The sequence below is a fragment of the Neomonachus schauinslandi genome, chromosome 14, assembly GCF_002201575.2.
Source record: "Neomonachus schauinslandi chromosome 14, ASM220157v2, whole genome shotgun sequence".
NCBI classification, from domain to species: Eukaryota; Metazoa; Chordata; class Mammalia; order Carnivora; family Phocidae; genus Neomonachus; species Neomonachus schauinslandi.
In genome coordinates this window covers 3,472,697-3,488,246 of record NC_058416.1, presented here as the reverse complement: position 1 = coordinate 3,488,246, position 15,550 = coordinate 3,472,697, and positions in this window count along the sequence as shown.

Here is a 15,550-nt window from a genome sequence, read left to right as displayed (position 1 = left end):
GGGGAGGCTGGGCAATCATCCCATGATATCCATGGACGCAGTAGATGGGCCATGCGTCCCCACCCACCCCAGAGTTCCCATGCTTGGTTGAAGGGAGCATCACAAAGGCCAAATGGATTCTTAGCATATTTTACAGTATTTTTGAAACAAGTTTCCTTTTTCATTCCCAATCAATCCGAGCTCTTTGTATATATTTTTCCTTCTTCCCAAAATCTTTCTGGAAGGGCTGCTGGGGGAGAGTTCACAGGTCAGTTCTTTTCCTGATTTTCTTTCCATTCTCATGTATTTGGAGCATCCTTCAAACTTCCAATTTGAATGGAAATAGAGCTGGGCAGTCTGGGATGTTTGTATTGCCCACAAGAATGCCCAGCGCAGTGTTTGCTGTGTCAGACCTGGTACATCACAGTGGTCTCAAACCTACAGAAGGAAACTGGCTAAAGCTAGCCTCCTCCAAGTGCAGTGTGGTGGGTGAACGTCAAAGGGCAGTGGCGGACACAGGAGCACAGAGTGGGCATAGCCGTCTCAACCAGCAGCCACCCCCAGCTGAAGCAGGACACCTGGTCAGAGGACAGGGATGCTGGCAGGAACCTCAGTAGCCAAGAGAGTAGAGTTGAGACAACTCTTGATACCTGGAAAATGTCTTAAGGAGGTTCCAGAGAAAAGGGTCAGATATAGATACATACAGATAATTGAGTAGATGAGTTCAGAAAGCAAATGAGAGATGCCACTTAGGACTCCCCAAAATAATGGGGATAGATTTTGCTCATCACTAGAATTCTGCATTAGCATGAGGACTTGGATCAAAGATGTATGAATTAAATAAATAGCTCTGAAATGAACATCTTTGCATAGACATTTGATACTTTCAGGTGCATTCTTAGGAGTGAAATTATTGGGCCCAAATAATGTATTTATTTAAGGCTCTTGCTTCATCTTATTGTTTTCCAGAAAAATACCCATTTACGGTTTTCCAAAATTTTGAGAGATTTTCATTTTGTGACACTCTCGCTAGCCCTGGGAGCAGGACTGGGAGAAACAGACAAAAGGGAGAATCTAAACGTGATGTTAGCAGGAAGCAGAAAGAGGAGAGCAAGCATGAGCTGAAGTCCTGGGAAGGGGGTGGAGACCAGCACCAGGACCCACTGACCCAGGGGACAAGGTTGGCGGTGGCTCACTGGTGTGGTGTGGGCTCACCGTGGTGGGCAAGGGGGCCTGAGTGGAAAGGATGTGAAAAGCTAACCTGTCATAGAAAGTATGTACCCCTACCCTTATTTGCACTGGAGTACAATTTCTTAATTATTCAGAAAATGTCTAAAATCAGATACAATTGAAATACTTTGTGTACGCAGTAAATTTGCAGAATGAGCATCCGCTTTGGACATACCTGATTATGTTTTGTTTCCTATGGCCGCCATAACCGATCACCACAAACTCAGTGCCTTAAAACAGCAGAAGTTTGTTCCCTCTCAGTTCTGGAGGTTAAAAGTCCAAAGTCAGCGGTGTTGGTAGGCTCAGGTGGAAAATCCTTCCCTGGCTCATGAGACTCCTGATGGTTCCCGGCAACCCTTGGCCATCCTTGGCCTTTGGGGCCATCCTTGGCCTTTGGGGCCCTTTTTACAAGGACACCAGTCACTGGATTAGAACCCATCTCAATCCAGTCTGAACTGATCTTAATTTGATGGCATCTGCAAAGATCCTATTTCCAAATAATGTGGGTTAGGACCTCAAAGGGTCTGTGGAGGTGGGGCACACTGCTACTAAGTAAGACTATATGTACATACTTCCTTCATTTAGAGAATAATACCACGTTATTTATATCAGTGTAAAGTCTTCGTAGGTAGGGTCTCCTTCTTTTAAAAATATGAAAACATTTCAGTAGGAGCTCATATTACACACGTGCAAGAAAATCTCCTTACATGCAGCCCAGTAATCAATGATTAGATAGGTCCTTTTTTTATCACAACTAGTATTTTTATATATTTTATTTCTACCTATTTTTATAGAAACTCTTACAAGGAATAAGGAGGGTCTGTATATTGTGTTCTAAGCCACACTCAGCAGAATGCTGTGCACACCTGGGCTTTTATTATAAATTTTTAACACCATGATAAAAACTAGTTCCAACAAGGCATGCAGTTATTTTCCTCTCATGTTCACGTTGCCGATTCTGCATGGTGAGCTGCAGACGTGTCCCTCATGTTTCTGTTGTTGTAAGCTTCCTTCGGCTTTCTGCATTTTTCCACGTTGATTCTTACCTTTTTCTCCCCATCTGCCAATGTGTCGCACCCACATTTTCTTGCACAATGCATGCTTTATCGCACTCCCATAGATGATCCTTACCTTCCCTGGCAACTCCATCGTGCACGTTATTGGGCTATGGGGCTGGGAGACAGCTCGCATGGGATTTGCAACTCTGAATCCCAGGCAAGCGTGTGGGCGACCGGTGGCTTCGCCCCACAGCCCTCGGTCTTCTCCAGCCTATGACAACCGGCTGCTTCCAGCTCTGGTTCTCCCCTTTGTCCGTTTGGACAGTCTCTCTTGTAGAACACAGCGTGACAACCATTTCTGGCTGTCAATAGGGGGAGATGACCCGCCATCACTCTCTCCTCTTTGTCTTTCAATAGACACTATCCTTACAGTTGGTTGCAAGCAGGTTTTACTCCATTCTGGTAAGTGGGCTTTGACCTCCCCTGCCACTTTGGCCAGAACGTGCACTTGGACTGGGGAGTGGTTTTCTCACACCTCTGCTTTCCATTTCCTTCCTCCCAGCCCTCCCCTTGTGATTTTACTTGCAAATGTTCCCCGATATGCTAACTACAGTAGAGCACCAAAGAGCAGGGAGATGGTGTCCCGTGCGATCCTGAGACAATCTAACAGCTTGCTTATGCATCTATTTGGCTTGGGTGGAAAATTAGAACAGCTTTAATCTGCTACCAGCGTCAAGCAGGGAAGCACTCCCTGGAGTGTGGGGTTAGGAGCATCACAGCGGGCTCTGATGAAGGCGGCCTGCTGTGGTTTCAATAAAAGCACCGCACGCCCCTCGCAAGGAGGGTGCTGGCTTGTCTTAAAAGGAGCATGTTACATTCGAGGGGGAACCATCTTTAGGCTGAGCTGTCCCAGAGCTGAGTCGCTGCATAATGGAAAAATACAGACAGGGGATTTTTTTTTTGTCTGGGTGCCCACATCAGTGTGGATAATTGAATTGAGGTTTTTAAAAATGGACACGTAATGTAATTCGGTCAGATGAGCATTTTAGATTTTAGTAATTAGTACTTAGGGACTTGATGAAGTGTAGGAGGTAGAAGGGAGGAAAGTCTATTTTAGGAGATTAGAGTGATAAGGCCTTTGCATGTTTTTATCAGTTCATGTAGAATTTGACATATGGTAAACAGGAAAAGATAGTATTTAAAAACCCCATAAATATACAGGGTTGAAAAAAAATACCAAAGTAGAGAACGAGAATGCCTGCCAGCACCACTCCCCTTGGCTTCAAGAGTAGGGTAGCATAAAAGGGCTACATATCATTGTGAGAACCAGATCTAGTAATACAGAGAGTCAGCAACGTCAAGGCGAGCGGACATGAGGCTCTGGGTGCACGTTAATTAATTCCAGCCAGTCGTGCCCAAGTTCTCTGGCTCCATTTTGCATCTCCTCCTGGTCTCTATATTTAGAACCATGAACTTCCATAATACTACCCACTCTAAGAGAAGCCAAATTCTAGGTTGACTTGATTTGGCACATTCTTTTGTTTTATGGCTTTCTGTCAAAACCCCCAAATTAATGCAATGTTATGTTGACTGTTTTGTTTCTTAATGCAATGAAGCTGTCTTGAAATTACAGTTAGATAGAGCTTTTTAGAAATTTGCATTGACATCATAATCATATCATAATAAAAATGTAATGGAGCCTCATATCTTTGCATGGACATGTCTCTTGTCAAGGTATGGCATTAAAAGAGCCTTTTATGTGATTTTTAATGTAATTTTTTCCTGAAGTATTTTTAAAAAGTGTCAAGGCAAACATAGTCATCATACACAAATAACATTTGCCTCTGTCACTTAAAAAATATCCTACTTAGATATTTGATTTGCTATGTGATGAAACAGTGTTTTGTTTTGTTAATTTTTCCCCCCAAAAGCTTGGAACCAAAAGTAAGGAGATGTGGATCATAATCCTAATTCTGTTGATATTCACTGCCACTCACTGTTCTCCAACACTTGCCCTAACTCTGAGGCTTATTGTGAGCTTCGAGAGATATTTGATGAGAAAGTGCTTAGAAAAGTTAAAAGTATTAAGAAAATATTAAACCCAGAACAAAGTATTTTTGGTAAGTGAGTAATAATGGCAGTGTAAAATAGTTCATTTTGACTGGAGCTAATTCAGTCTTACAGGAAATTCTAACTATATATCTTCCAAGTAAAAGTTTCCATCTTTCTTCAAGACAGGAAATTGTACCACGATGAAATATGGGGGAGAAAAGATTTTATTTTTAGTCTTAACCAACTCATGCTAAAGCATTGTACTAATATTCAACAGCGTCTTCACATTGTGTGTTTATGGAAATCACTACACAGAACAGGGGGTAGAAGCAAACGCATATTCTGTATTTATTTACCTAACATGATTATAGCCAGCAGGATCATCTTTCATTCGTCCTTTTTCCTTTTTTTCTATTCTGGAAGGGGTTAGCCAAATTTCCTTTGGTTCAAAGGGAAAAGAGCCTTCTTGCAAAGTCTTCAGAAGGATGCATCTAATATTTAGTGCCAAAGAGAGAATGAACGGGCCGTTCAACCCACTGTAGTCCTTTTGCATGATGGCAGCCAATGGATGGCTAGTGATACCAGAACCAGTGTGGACCTCCACCTTGGGCTAAGGGGTGAGGGTGGAACATTCTAGACAACTCCAAGGGGTCTCATCCTCAGCACATGCCTCTCACAAGCTTCACATGTGGCCTTTCCCCCCAACTAAGTCATTTCTCAAGCAAAATAGTGTAGGTAGAACATATGATGTTCCTTTTCTAATTTCCAAATGTTTTTGAATCATTACTGATTATGTGTGCAAGTTATGCATTTTGTGTATGTTGGTTGCCAGCAGGTTGTAAGAGTTAGAGTTCTAGTTGTTTTAAGATAAACAAGTGACTTGGGTCTTGAATGCTGAATGGAATCTCAGGTAATTCCATAGACCACGGAAAATCATTTTCTCTAGCTCAGGAGAAGCCTGAGGTGACCAGAAATGAACAGCTCAGGAAACTAATAGGAAGTTACTTTGGAAAGAGAAGAAAGTGATAGAAGCAGAGAGGCATCACTCATTTTGGGAGGAGGCGGGCAGAAGGAGAGGCAGGCTTCAGGGAGCAAGCTGGGCAGAGGCTACAGAGCCAGATTTGTCTCCGTGTTGATCCAGGCTGGCTGTGCGGTATGATCAAGGTAGAGGGTGAACTCCAGCATCATGGAAAGTGGGAGCAGTGGAGTTTAACCGTAACAAAGAGCTCCGATCTTTGAATGGTTTGCTGGGCTGAATTCAGAAATATATATTTAAATGGAAAAAGCAGCTGACTTAATTTAAGATGGACACTTTTTTTTTTACCCTCAAATTGAATGAATTTGATGAACATTGAAATCTTAAATTAGGAATTAGATTCTCAGGTTATATCTGCATGATATCTAAGCATCTGATCAATTCCACACATTCGAATTGGTTTGATATCTACAATTAGTTCAACAACTTATTTTGACTTGACTAGCTTGTCAGTTGTCTTTAAAAACACAGATTTGTTTTTTAACAATTAATTTGTCAATTAAAGTTGTGACTGCATTCCTCATGAGAAAACATGCATCCCCTAAAATTAACATTACTCATTTATTCACAACAATCCTGTAAGTTTTAGGACCAAGCGCCCATATTGGAGCATTTCTTAATTCAGAAAACGGTATTTGTTGAGGGTTTGTTATATGAGGCACTGGATAATCTTAAGAGACCTATACTTATAAATCAATATTCACTCGGCACCTATGCTAACCATTTTGTACTTTTAAATTTAATTTTGAGACATTGTCAAATAATACTTTATAATTGGAAAATAGCCTATAAACCCATACATAAAATTATATTAAAATCATAGCCCATGCAAATTTTTCCAAGGATCTATCCTTGATTATTTATTACATCATTAAGAATCAACAAAATTCACTGATACCTTGATACAACTTTTAACGTTTTTGTGCATTTGTGTATATATTTTTGATTTTAAACACATTAATACAAATAGAATAGTGCAAAAAATCTCCATGTGTATCTTTCACCCGTCCTCAGCAACTATCCACCAGTGACCCACTCATGTCATCTATATCTTGTACCTACTCTTCTCTAAAGATTTTTTTTAAAGATTTTATTTATTTATTTGTCAGAGAGTGAGAGAGAGAACACAAGCAGGGGGAGTGGCAGGCAGAGGGAGAAACAGGCTCCCCGCCGAGCAAGGAGTCTAATGAAGGACTCAATCCCTCTCTAAAGATTTTTAAAAACTTTGCCTGTAGAGGAATTATAATATTCACTCATTCTCGCCTTCCCAAACTCCTAGGAACAACAAATCTACTTTCTGTCTCTATGGATTTGATGACTCTGGACATTTTATATAAATTGAACCATAAGATATGTGGTCTTTGTGCTGGCTTCTCTCATTCGGTATGCTTTCTTTTCTTTTTTTCTTAAAAGATTTATTTATTTATTTGAGAGAGAGATAGAGTGAGAGTGAGCGAGCATAAATGGGAGGGGCAGAGGGAGAAAGAGAAAGGATCTCAAACAAACTCCCCACTGAGCACAGAGCCTGACATGAGGTTTGATCTCACAACCCATGAGATCACGATCTGAGCCAAAACCAAGTGTCGGACACTTAACTGACTGTGCCACGCAGGTGCCCCAATCACTCAGTATGTTTTCAAGATTCATCCACATTTTAGCAGGTGTCAGAACCTCATTCCGTTATATGGCTGAGTAATATTCCACTGTGTGGATGGAGCACCTTTTGTTCATTCATCAGCTGATAGGCATTGGGTTGTTACTACGTTTTGGCTGTTGTGATTAGTGCTGCTGTGACATTTGTATACAGGTTTTTATTTGAACACCTGTTTCTAATTCCAATATACCCATAAATGAAATTTTTGGAATTTTATACAGGATGTTTTATGTTTAAAAACATATGGTAATTCTATGTTTAACTGAAAAGGAGCCATCAGACTGTTCTCCACAGTGGCTACATCTTTTATGTTCTGGCAAACCTCGTGGAAGTTTCCAGTTTCTTCACATTCTCACCAAAACTGTCTATTTCCCATTATGATTTCTTTGTTATTATTATTTTTTTAAAGATTTTATTTATTTATTTGAGAGAGAGAGAAAGAGAGAGCACATGAGAGGGGGGAGCGGGAGAGGGAAAAGCAGACTCCCTGCTGAGCAGGGAGCCCGATGCGGGACTCGATCCTGGGACTCCAGGATCATGACCTGAGCCGAAGGCAGTTGCTTAACCAACTGAGCCACCCAGGCGCCCAGTATTTTCTATTTATCCCTGGAGATAAGCAATTTGATTAAGATGTGCCTTGGTGCAGTTGTTTTCATGTTTCTTCTGCTCTTACTTGTTCACCTTCTCAGATCTATGGGTTTATAGTTTGAATCAAATCTGAGAAAAACTTAAGTCATCATTTTTTCAAATCTTTCTTCCTCATTTTGCCCCATCTCTGCTCGGAACTCAAATGACACTCATATTAGGTTGTGTTACTAATTAGCTCACTGATACTCTTTCCACGTTTTAAAAATTATTTTTTGTATGTTTCATTTTGGAACTATGTTGCTACGTCTTCAAGTTTGTTAATCTTTTCTTCTGCATGTCTAAAATGCTGTTAATCCCACTCAGTGTATTTTTTTAAAAATCTCAGGTGTTTTTATCTCTAGAAGTTTAATTTGGATTTTTAAAAATATCTTTCATGTCTTGATTTCAGGTTTTCTCTAGCTTCTTGAACACACGAAATAAAATTATAGTAATTCTTTTAATGTCCTTGTCTACCAGCTCTATCATCTGAATCATTTCTGGGTCAGCCTTGATTTGTTTTTTTTCCCAATTGTGGACTGTATTTTCCTTCTTCTCTGCATACTTGGTAATGTTTTATTGAAAGACTTTCACTGTGAAGTTTTTGTGTTTGGGTGCTGGGTATTGTTTGTGTTCCTAAAAATATTCTTGAGCTTTGGTCTGCTATCTGCTTAAGTTACTTGGAAATACTTTGATCCTTGTGAACCTTGCTTTTAAGCTTTGACTGAGAGGACTAGAGGGCTGTTTAATCTAGGGTTATTTTTGCCTTACTACTGAGGCAAAAATCCCTCCTAAGTACTCTATCCAATGTCCATGAATTATGAGATTTTCTACTCAGGCTGATGGGAACAGGCACCATTCCCAGTCCTGAATGAGCCTCTAGGATTGTTCCCTCTTATCCTGTTGAGATGTTTGCCCCTCAGCCCTGGATAATTTCCTCTCATGCATGCAATGATCAACACTTAGCTGAACACTCAAGCAGGAGCCTCTGCTGAATACTTTATGTCCCCTCTCCAGACCTATGGGGTTCTCACTCTGTGCATCTGTCCTCTCTGCAACTCCATCCTGCAAATTCTAGCTGCCTTGGCTTTTGTGATAGATTGAATTATGATCACCCACCCTTCAAAATGTCTGAATCCTAAGCTCCAGAATCTGTGAAGATGTTACCTAATATGGCAAAAGGGACTTTGCAGATGTGATTAAACTAAGGATCTTGAGATAGGGAGATTATTCTGGATTTTCCAAGTGGGCCCATATAATTCCACGGGTCCTTATAAGAGGAAGGCTAGAGGGTTGGAGACAGAGCGGGAGAGATTCAAAGATGCTATGCTGCTGGCTTTGAAGATGGAGGAAGGAGCAGAGAGCCAGGGAATTGAGGAGAGCTCCAGGAGCTGGAAAGGACAAGGAACAGATGTTTTCTTAGAGACCCCAGGAAGAACACAAACTTGGTGTCCCATTTTGGACTTTTGGCCTCAGGAATGGTAGATAATAAATTTGTTTTGTATTAAGCTGGTATATTCACAGTGATTTGTTAACCCAGCAATGGGAAGCTAATGCAAGCGCTTTAAAGCCCCTGTCCCATCTCTTCAGCTCGGGAAGACCACCAGGCCCTCCTGCACTCCTCTCTAGGCAGGAAGCTGGGATGAGTTTGCTGCTCACTACACCGATTTCCCAGCCCGCGGAGGTCCTGTCCTTCACAGCCTGATGCCCAATGTCTTGAGCATCCTTTTATCCAGCGGTTCAGCGACCCCGACACCCCATCGTGGCCAGGAGCAGGAATTGCCCCTCTGTATGCCTATGCAGCCAAGTTAATAGACAGTGAGATTCATTTAAAAAAATATTTCATTTCTATGTTTTTGGTGCTTTTTTATTGAATTTTACTTAATAATGTAAAATGTTTTAAAAGCTATTCTATTTTATTTTAAGATAAAATCAGAGAGGGAGACAAACCGTAAGAGACTCTTAATCATAGGAAACAAACTGAAGGTTGCTGGAGGGGAGGTGGATGCTGTGGGGGGATGGGGTAACTGGGGGATGGGCATTCAGGAGGGCACATGATGTAATGAGCACTGGGTGTTATGTGCAACTGATGAATCACTGAACTCTACCTCTGAAACTATTAATTCATTATATGCTAATTAATTGAATTTAAATAAAAATGAAAAATAAATTAAAGCTATTTTAATTTCTAGCTTATCTTTCTTGTACAAGATAAAGTTTTTGAGTGCAAGAAATACATTTACTCTTTTTCTTATGTCTAAATACCTAGATCAAAGGAGAACAATCTTCTATTGCAGAAGAACATCAACACTCTAACATGGTGGTAACACTGGAACTTATGAACGAAGACTCTGCCTTTACAAGAGATTTGTTATCCTTGCAGCTACTTAGAAATAAACATTTCTGAAAATTTTCCATGTTCCATGGATAAAGTATTTCTACATTAATAATAGCAGATTCTACTCTCTTTAGCAGAAATATCATTTTAAAGTCCTTTTCTGGTGGCTCCTGGGTGGCTTAGTCGGTTAAGCATCTGCCTTAGGCTCAGGCCATGATCCCAGGGTCCTGGGATCGAGCCCCATGTTGGGCTCCCTGCTCAGTGGGGAGTCTGTCTCTCCCTTGCCCTCGCTGCTCCCCCTGCTTGTGCTCTCTCTCTCGCTCTCAAATAAATAAATAAAATCTTTAAAAAAATTAAAAAGTCCTTTTCTGTGCTCAGCAAGACCACAGGGCCAGCTTGGTTGGTATGTTTTGCTTTGTCTTCTCAGTCTGCCTCCATATGCCCAAGGATGCTCTGACCGCTCTGATGAACTTGCCCAGGGGGTGCAGACACGTGATAACCACTCTGCGTGTGTCACTAGTGGACTGACTCACACATCTCAGTGTTTGTGAAGGTGCCCCAGCCCTCTCGGTTGAAGCATCAGGGACCCGTAAAGATGACGTCAAAGCATGAGCATCCCTGATGCATTTCCACATCATGACACCGAGCTTTATTAACTTAAGTAACTAGAGAAGGACCATATGAAACTGTGTGATCGCATGAGGAAGTAAATACTGATTTTGAAGCAAACACAGTTCCAGCTTTATGTGATTTCAGACCCTAGGCTGTTTCACTCATACACCCTCAGTATTCTTATTCCCTAGGTGTTTTTTTTTTTAATTGAAGTTTGGAATATTTTCTGATAAAATAAATATGTATCTAGATATTATACCCTGTCTTTTTGCTTTTTGGGGGGGAGAATGCGCAAGACTCTATCAGAAATTATGTGCAAATGGGAATAAAGAATTAATGTCATTTTCAGTACACTAATATTGTTAAAATGTTCTAAACAATGTTCAATTGAACATTCTACAAGTAAATGGCAGAAAGCAGTAAAATGCATTACTGCTGTTGATCTAACAGAAATTGCTTCTCGTCCATTCAAACCGTGAGCTTCTTCATTTATGCTTTAGGAAGAATGAAGAACACTATTACCTTTGGAAAGTAACAGAAAAAGGAAGATATATCCTTTCTGTCAGATATGTTATGTACATGTAGGCATTAACCTATATTTGTGGTCTGCATACCTCTCTGCAGCCAGTTTAGGGATGCCTCTCTTTATAGTGTGTTTCATTTATAATCGGATGGAATCCTTAGAAATTAGTTGTTCATGCTCCTGTCTTATCATGTGGTTCACACTCTCATCTTGTTTGAAAGTCGAAGTTAGACCTTCATGGCACCAAAACGAATCTCTGATCTATGCAGCTCTTAAATGATGCTGAGATGCATGATATTAATTTCTTCCTTGCATGAGTTTTAATGTTCTTGGAAATTTGTATGACAAATTGTTCTAAGTGTAATTTTCAACCAATAAGTGAAAGTCTTATGTAAGCTTTTGGATCAGTCTATGTGCATTACATTTTTTGCAAGATCTCACTAAAATATTGGTAAATATGATTTTTGAATGCATATTTTAAAATTCGCTTGCTCTTTTGTACTCTTATTTGGAAAATAACCTAAAATGAGTTCTCTTCTTTTCCTTAAACATAAATTTTAAACTATTCATTACGCTCTTTATGTTTTTCTCTCCTATGTTGCACTAGTGTGTTGCTTTAAAAAAATGATTTTAGTTTTGTGTATCATAATTTTTGTCTATGATAACTTCTTTTTCTTAAAAAACTTCAAAACACATGATAACATTTTAGTTTCTTTTTTTTTCCAACTGAAAATCTCTGCAAGCTACTTACATAATCATCTACTCATACTACCTTGGTTATCAAAACAATGTCATGTCAATTGTACTACCTATATCTTTACCATTAAACAACTCATTTAGTATTATTTAACACCATGATCTTCTTGGAGTTTCTCAATTTTCATTTTATACTACAATACTGAGTTTAGAGTCCTATAAAAAAGAAAGAAACTGGAGAAATCTGAGTAGAAGCCTAAATATTATTTGATGAGAAGGCCTCGTGTAGAAAGCTGGAGTACAAAATATTATTTAGCATTTTTAAGAGGAGGGCATCACAATAACAAAGTAATTTCCATCAGTACAGGGATGGGCACCCCCTCTAGATCACTGTCCCCTAAATCCACTCACGTGTCATGGTGTACACAGACACATGACATCAACGTGCTCCCCTGTGGACACACATGTCAGCATGCACCAGAGAGCCTGCTTTGGGTAGAACGTTGGCGCTCCGACAGTCCACCTGTTATAACTTTAAGTTCCTTCCTGCTTGTTGTCTTTCTTCCATGATTTCCTCCCCATGCACTATTTGAGGGATTATTTTATTTATTTATTTTTTTTTTTTTAAGATTTTATTTATTTATTTGAGAGAGAGCACATGAGAGGGGGGAGGGTCAGAGGGAGAAGCAGACTCCCCGCCGAGCAGGGAGCCCCACGCGGGACTCGATCCCGGGACTCCAGGATCATGACCTGAGCCGAAGGCAGTCGCCCAACCAACTGAGCCACCCAGGCGCCCTCTACTAGTATTTTAAAATTTTGTTTAAAAGATTTATTTTAGAGAACACACACACACACACACACGGTGGAAGGAGGGAGAGAATTTCAAGCAGACTCCCCGCCGAGCAGGGAGCCCCATGCGGGACTCGATCCCGGGACTCCAGGATCATGACCTGAGCCGAAGGCTGTCGCTTAACCAACTGAGCCGCGCAGGCACCCGAGGGATTATTTTAATTACATACTGCTAATGTTATGGTGGGTTCAGAGATAAAAAAAAAGAGAGAGAGAGAGAGAGAGAGATTCACCAGTTTTTGTGAAAAAGAAGGAACAGGTTTAAATAACTGAATGGAACTTTTAAGTTAATAGCAAAAGAAGCTTTCAACCCACAGACGTGGTTTTCTTCCATTCAAGTTGGGATGTTATTGTCGTCTATTCTGTCCTGATACCACATTTCCCATGGGGGGTGAGAATAGGAGGTCTTCTCCCTCATCACAGAAACGAAAGCTGTCCTGTTTACCTTCATTTGATTAACTTATTATATCATTTGTTTTGCTATTGAACTGCTCTAGAAATCGGAGAATTAAGGCTTCTGACTCCTAGGGTGTATCTGGGCCAATCAGAAAGTGACAGCTTCTCACACTGGTGAAAACTGGAGAAAGACAGTCTTCTATCTAGACTGGAGCATTGTCATGTCAGGGTGCTGGGGACAGCGAGGCCAGATCTCATCCTCTTCCTGCCCCTTCTCCACAGAAACCCTCTGCAGAGCACAGCCTGCGGAAATCATATGTCGTTAGGAATAAATGACAGGCGGCACATACACTTGTTCCTGCTGAATTTTCGTTTTCATGGTGCCATTTTGCCATATTGTTAACAGTGACTAAATCCATCTGTGTCCCAAGTTAGAATGGGCTTTGCGGTTAGGGCTTTCCCCCATCATATCCTTTCTTATCCTCTCCTTCACTACTCTCCTCTCCTCTGTGAGCTATCATCACAGCTTAGACCTTGGCGCTGGTGGAGAACTGTGTGGACAGAACGTGGATGTGGTCCTACAGCAGCCCCATGAGTATAAAGGAACCCCGCCTCTTAGCCACACCGGTTGACACATTTTTGCTCATTTCAAAAGCTAAAAGGCATGACTACACATTGCAATAAATTAATCCCAGGCCAATTCTGGAAAAATCACATGCAGGCCACGCTATTGAATCTCCTTTTGTGTTGTTGTTGTTGCTGTTGAAGCCAAAGTTTGAGTGATGAAGAGCAGCACCTATGGCCCTCCCCCGCTCAGGGTGCTGAAGGGCACTTAGCAGAAGTGCCAGAAGTAATTCATACAGTAAGAGGAAGAGCTGTGTCCAAAACTGGAACCAGGAGCTGGCGAGAGACATGATGTGAGGATTACTTTGTTGACCTTTGTATTTTCCTCTGTTGAAAACAGCCTTAATATGTTTGTTAAACACTCAAACATTCAAACAGTACAAAAAAGCAAAAAGCAAAACCCACCACACGTGAGACTCTGCCACTTTGAAATGACCATTGTGGACACCCAGGTACAGACTCTTCCAAAACCCTCTGTGCATACATGCACAGACACATACTTACTTACCTGAATGCATGTTGTACATGCACTTTGATTTTCCATGTCAATAACAACCCCTTAGGTTGCAAAATTAACTAATTGCAGATTTTTAAAAATAAAAATTATTGATCTCTCTATTTCTATATCACCATTTTGCTGTGTTAATTGCTAAAGCTTCACAATTTATTTCAATAAACTTTTTTCCCCGAAGCTCTCAATATTGTAAGTTCTAAGAATGCACATAGAGAATCTTATGTAGGATATTTTCTTCATTTGCCACAATCTTCATAGATACCTACATGCTACATTTGGGAACTGGCACATTCACCAGAAAATGGCTCTGTTTTTCTTTTGTAAATGTAATATTTTCAATCATTCCTGCCCTTATAATAGCCAATTTTATTCTCTTTCCATCCTTAATTTCTTTAAAACTCTTAATAATAATAGATGAATAAAAATGTTAAACAAACAAAAATCAAACCAAACCAAAAACAACAAAAATGGAATGTGACTGTATCATTACAAGCTATTGTAGAAAAAAATAACTATTTTGTTTTCTGCAAAAACCATCACATATTTTGATGACATTTTGTACTCATTAGTTTTAAAGTGGATTTTATTCCAAAAATAAAATGACCGGAGTGATCAATATGGTAGTATTGTGAATAATTTACTAAAGGCTATAAAATAATGTGGAGTCAGTGAGAGAACACCTTTCTCAAATATTTTAAGCATTGGGAATGAGGGGCACCCGTTAAGCATCTGACTCTTGATTTTGGCTCAGATTGTGATCTCAGGGTTGTGGGATTGAGCCCTGCGTTGGGTTCTGTGCTCAGCACTGAATCTGCTTGAGATTTTCTCTCTGCATATCCCTCTGCCCCTCCCCCCACTCTCTCTTTCTCTGTATCTCTCTGTCTCTCTCTAAAATAAAAAAAAAAAATTGGAAACGAGTCATGCTCTGTACTTTTCTGTCCTTTTAACAGAATGTAACATTCAGGCATACAATGGGATTCTATTTTAAACATGGACAAATTTTAGGATAAGAGATTAATTTATAAATAAAGTTGTGTCTAGGGAACTCAATGATACCTACTTTATTTTTTTTTTTTTTTTTAAAGATTTTATTTATTTATTTGAGAGAGAGAATGAGAGAGAGAGAACACCTGAGAGGGGATAGGGTCAGAGGACGAAGCAGACTCCCTGCCGAGCAGGAAGCCCGATGTGGGACTCGATCCAGGGACTCCAGGATCATGACCTGAGCCGAAAGCAGCCGCTTAACCAACTGAGCCACCCAGGCGCCCTGATACCTACTTTAATAGAGCAGGTAGAATAACTGCCCAACCAAAGATGAGGTATTTCACTCTGCTGCACAGACCGCCCTTCACTGCACAGACTCCCTTCACTGTTGACCTTGGGATTGACTGAGCCCATGCTCCTCTCTGAGATGCATGCAGGTGT